General features: G+C 32.7%; 1 pseudogene; it reads right to left on the bottom strand.

The window, feature by feature from the left end:
• Positions 1-217: 217 nt before the first annotated feature.
• Positions 218-3172, bottom strand: LOC134249525 (uncharacterized; annotated as a pseudogene).
• Positions 3173-6097: the final 2925 nt, after the last annotated feature.

The following is a 6097-nucleotide window of genomic DNA, read 5'->3' on the forward strand; positions in this document are numbered from 1 at the left end:
ACTTTAGAAAAAATCTTCTTTCTGTAAAATACTCAAAATTTGATTTAAATTCTCTTGTTTAAATTTTTCATATGAGACAATTTCATTAAAACTTTTTATCACAGGTATGAGTTTCCCATATTTCTTAGGAACAAAAAATATTAGAAATAAAGCATCATTTTCATTTATTTCTTCTATTGCACCTTTTCTAAGCAACTCCATTATCTCTTCATTTACGATAACAGATTCTTGGTCATTAAAAGAAATTTAAAATGGCTTTTTTGATTGATAAGGAGTCTCATCAAACTCAATCTCATAACCCTGGTTTGTCTTCAAAACCCATGAATCTTTAATGATCTTTTTCCATTGTGTTAAATGATGTTTAATTTGACCCACACTTACCGTGTTTGTGTCACTCAGTATTTCTCTCGTCTTCCTCTTTTTTCCTGTCTCGAATCTCGAGAGTATGAGTTCCTTCCCCCTAAAAAAGGTCTGTTTGATCCTCTACCTCTGCCATAGTAATAATTGTATGGAAAGTTTCTTCTTCCCCTGTTGCCCGAATTGTTATAAGCACCTCTAAATTTTTCAACCCTTTTGTACTTATCAAAATCTGACAACTCTTTAATTTTTTTTGAATATCTGATCCAAACAACAACTCTGTTACAGGTTGTGAGGCATTGCATATATCTGAGAACCTGTTTGGCAGGACCTTTCTCAAAATAAATCTTCTTTTCTGAGACAACAGATACACTGTATTACACAGCAGAATAATTGACTGTTTAATCAGATTTCTAACTTCCTTCATTTTCTCATCTGCTTTTGACATTTCAGCAATTTTGAGTAACGGGATAATACCTGTTGCAATTGTTTTTTGTACAGCTTGGAAGCCCGTGTCTCTACTCTGAGTAAATTTGGGCATAATATTCCATATGTCTGTGTTTACTCGGGGGGCTAACAAATAAGTACAATTAGCCAGTCTTGGGTTAATCTCTATTATTTTCACCGTTTCACCCTCTTTAATACATAGTGTGTTAACCATGTTTGCCAATTTATCATCATCATTCTTCCCTTTTTTATCTGTTGTAAACCAATCTGGAATGTCCCAGTCATTATCAAATTCTTCATCATTACCTTGTTTGTCAGATTCTTTGTCATCCGTGAAAAAATCGAAATCATTTCTCTCATGACTTGAGCCTTCATGCTCATTATTATTGACGTCAGGGTCCACACTGGACTCTTGTTCTAATTGATCTAATTGATTCAGCTTATCTTGCTGAAGGTTATAAATGCACCCAATTATATCATTTATACCCATCATTTCCTTGAACTTGTCAACACTCTCTGTGTCCATGTTTAACACTGCACTAGTAATATCATTACCAGAAATTTCAACTTGTTTATTTTTCTTCGCATTAGTGGCATTACTGCCTGGCCCTTGTTCATTATTTAAATTTTTGTAGTTTGTTGAATCTAACTCTGTATCAATAATTAAATTGAAGTCGCCTGCAATAACAATGTGTTGAGAACAGTTTATCTCCTCTATTGTATTTCAACTTGTTTATTTTTCTTCGCATTAGTGGCATTACTGCCTGGCCCTTGTTCATTATTTAAATTTTTGTAGTTTGTTGAATCTAACTCTTTATCAATAATTAAATTGAAGTCGCCTGCAATAACAATGTGTTGAGAACAGTTTATCTCCTCTATTGTATCAAGTAAACTTAGAAAAAAATTGGGTCTATCACAATTTGGACTATATATATTTATCAATAAAAAGGGTAAGTCTTCAATGATGACATCTAAAATAAGATAATTTCCCTCATTATCCTTAAACTTGTTGCATATTACTTCACAATTGTTATTAAATAAGATAGCAACTCCTCGTGAATTGGATTTAAAAGAACTAAAAAAAGCTTTATACCCCCACTGTGTTCTTATCATGTTCTCATCTTTTTCCACAAAATGTGTATCTTGAAGAAAATAAACATTATATTTCTTAGCTTTAAGAGTTTTGAAAACATCACCTCTTTTATCTATATCCCCTAGGCCTTGGCAGTTTACTGACAGTATTTTATGTTATTTTCCCTATGTCCCATAAATGTCTGTATGATGATAGGAATAATGCTGACCCCCAGTTGTCAAAAACAAATAATTGGAAAAAAGTTGAAAAAAGAATGGGAAAAAAAGACATGCCTCTTGTTGTTGATTATTTGGAGGGGGGATTTTGTCAAAAACTTTTTAAAAGTTATGATAATAAATTGGAAGTAGGCACATTTATAAATATAAAAAATGCTAACGGATTGTAGAGAATACTATGCACAAAGACTTTTCTATCTAATAGCGAAAAAGGATATGAACATAGAAAGTTATGATAAAAGTTTAATAACTTAAACAATAACAGAGAAAACTCTGGTTTTAAACAAATCATAACTTGACTATTTTGTATCAATTAGATAATGTATATTTGTTTGATATTATGGAGACTATGTGCATAGATTCCCCCATTGTTATGTGGTATTTAAATCAAATAATATATTCAAATATTATGTTTACACCAAGCAATATTTGAAATGAAAAGAAAAATTGTTTACCATATGTGAAAGACAAAACAGGACATACAACATTTCAAAAAAGCCGGAATAATTAGGTAGAAAAATATATTCCGGAATATTTCAATAAACACACCTGATGTTTATTTCACTTTGAAACACTGTTATCGGTAATAAGATTGGTTCAAGATAGTGGTCCACTTAAATAACAGTCGAAATTCACCTGAGAATGAAAGATAAATATCAAACTGAGACTGGTAACTTCTTTGCCGCACTGAGACCTGCTTCCTTAATGTGCGAGAAGCGACGGGGTCCGATGTTATTTCCGTGCCATCTTGACACAACTACAAGTGCATTGTTAATTTCGTTATCAGCCAGCGTTTTTAATAGCAACCTACCGGCTCCATGCTCTTCCTCGTCATTTGAACCTTCGTGCACCACTCCATCACTACTTGAGAAACGGTAGGCGTAAATATTGTGACTCGCGCTTGACACAGTCTCGACACGCATGATATCAACCAGCGATTTCTTGATCTGTTTGTAGGAGTCGACCTGTGTAGCGTGTGCTATGAACCGGTTCCCGTTATCTTCTATGGACTTCCCTGTACTAACAGCAGTATTTACCACGTCATCTGTGATCACTTCGTCTGCGGTAGGCAATCAAGATTGAGAAACTTGATGACAAGGGACGAATAAGGTTAGGTTTCTCATGGTACAAATATATTTTTATGAATAAATCTGGAATTGCACAAAACAAATTGCTACTTCATATTTATATGTTATGCCAATTTTTTAACAATATATGATTTACATACCCGGTATTTTAGATAAGGATTTCTTAGCAATTAAAACCAAATGCTGGACACGTTATTACAGGTGAGGTAAGTGTAGTTTTAATGAGGACATTAGTCCATGTATCCCTCTAAAAGGTCCAAACGTGAGAAACCCCGCTGCTTCATCTAGCATCGGAATTTCAAACATATGAATTCTGTTGAAGATTACGCAAGACGATGGCCAGAAAAGAAAGATAAGAAAGGATTAGATATATCAGATTCATGTTAAAGTCACGTTATAAAAGACTGAGGGGCAAAATGAAAACCATTTATCCTTCTGTGTTCAATAAACCAGAAGTGAAAAAAGAATTAGAAAAGATTACATGATCAATATGTAGTGGTCCCTGCCAACAACGCAGGTAACAACACTGTTTTCGTTTGTAAGGTTCATTATATAAATTGTACTCTAGAAGAACTTCGGATTTAACTCTACAAGCTGTAATCAAACTTATACTCATAGTTCCCTTTCTAAATTTCTTAGAGTGGTGGAAGGAAAATGAAGTTTAATTTCGAAAACTGACCGGAATTGCTAGCACATACTTTTATAAACAGGTAACATTGCTGTCCCGGAGTGTTAAGTAGTAGACATTATTTCTGCAACCAGGGCCTGTTTGAATGCAGAACAGGAAAATGAATTGGTCTTATTGAAGAGAAATTTCAAATGTTGACTGTTCATTATTCATGATATAAATACTGATCTACTTTACAGTTTTATTTGCTGCTTCTTTTTCTCTTGGATCATCGACTCTAATAGGTCATCGTTATTATTTGTGAAACTGTAAAAAAAATAATAGTTTCTTCGTTTATTACAGTTTTTTTTAAACTAAAACTAAATTGCGAATGTAAATAATGTATGATAGAGAGCAGTTGATGCGGTCAAATCATTATAAATACAATAGTTAACATAGTTAAAGGACAGGAATTTTACTTATTTATATATTTATTGATTTCCTTAGAAAACAACCTGCATTGAAAAGGTGCTTGTTCTCGGATGATACTACAAAAGAAAAAAAAAATCAAGACCAGAGAGAGCTACAAAAGGAATCCACACTTGCCATGCCAATGTAATCACAAGTTTAAGTTCTCAAAAGTAAAATATTCATATTACAGATCTGCAGTATTTTTAAAACAACATTCTTACATTGATTTTTTTTTTGATAGAGTGCGACCGACTCAAGTTCATCTAGCATATCCACATTCTGTTGCGATTCACACAGACATACACCGGCTTCAAAGTTCTAATTTTGGAACGCACTACAGTTGCAAAAGCACAAGTTGTTCTAGAAGAGGGAAGATAAAAGGATTTCAAAGGCAGAAATCTCAGTTCAATTGACATCAATGGTAAGTCAGTTCCACCTATAAAACTGACAGCCCTTATTATTATAATAATTTGATAATCACTTTTATGTTTTGATGGTACTTTACAAAATTCCACACCCACATGATGACCAAGATGAAGATGTTGAACAGACAGGGGAAGGATCTACATCTTGTGAGGAGACAATAATTGTACTCCTCCCTCTTGTGCAGGACAATGAAACTTCTTTAAATTAGGAGGAAGTCATGTAGAATGAAATGTCTTTATTTTTGTTACATAGTTCTATCTGGGCTATAACTTTAATAATTAATAATTTTGAAAATAGTAATGACTATCTTTTATTTTTAGAAAACAATGTGCAGATGATTGTTTAGGTGTAATTTCAATACTTCCCCATGCAGAAGATGACAATTTTGAGTAAGTATCTGTAGATCTTTATATTTGTGTTTGCACTTGGACAGAGCATCATATATACTATTCACTTGGATAATTACAACCTTGTTGTAATAATTAAATTAATTCAATGTTAACAAATTAAGGTCAAGATCTAGTAAATGGAAGGTGCCTACAGATTTTTAAAATTTAAGAAATTAGTTATTTTAATGATGCTAAATAATATTAGCTTAGTCAAAATAGTTGTATCGTGCATAATTTGTATTAAAAAACGAGAGGAAAAAAGATATTTTAAACTGTCTTTTTTTATTAAAAATCAAGAAAACAAGTATCGAAAATGGGAATTTTCAATGGAAATGTATCCAGAAAACGGTAGTTTGTATGTTCTTAATCTCTTCTTTAAAATAATGTCAAGTTTAAGATAGATATCCAGGCTACTTTTCATGTGATTTAAAATTGAATTCCATGAGAATACTTTATTTTCTACATAATTCTATTACAGCCGTAAAGTACGGGAAATTGGATGTTGAAAGTGATTATGACGTCATAATGGATTTAGCAATGAAAAGATATATAATATTCTAAAGTCATTTACTAGATCTTGACCTTAAGTGTCTTTCTATAATGAAGCATGAAGCAGTGTTATCCTTTGGGAACTTGAAAAAAAAACTCAGCATCCTAATTGCTTCTGTAGACATGGTAGAAGAGAAAAAGCATGAAAACTAAGTTGATATTAAAAATATGACGATTCTGATGCCTGTTACACACCTCAATTCAAAAAAAGAAAAAGAACTCATTCACCTGATCCTGCCAGTGTTACAAAGACAACAACTTCAGTCCATGCAAAACTTTTTGATGTGTCGGAGTCTTCTGTTACAAAATCGGAAATTCTAGAAAATTACAGCTATTATTCGCAACAAAGCATGAAAACTGTAAGGAGACGTGTTGTCAGGTTGGCCATGGACAACCTTATTGGTCAAAATGGCGGACGCCCATGTGAATTTGAAATTCAAAATCTGGCAAGGATG

Source organism: Saccostrea cucullata, unplaced genomic scaffold (assembly GCF_032062105.1).
Source record: "Saccostrea cucullata isolate Sc308-1 unplaced genomic scaffold, CSIRO_AGI_Scuc_v1 ctg18128, whole genome shotgun sequence".
Lineage (NCBI taxonomy): Eukaryota > Metazoa > Mollusca > Bivalvia > Ostreida > Ostreidae > Saccostrea > Saccostrea cuccullata.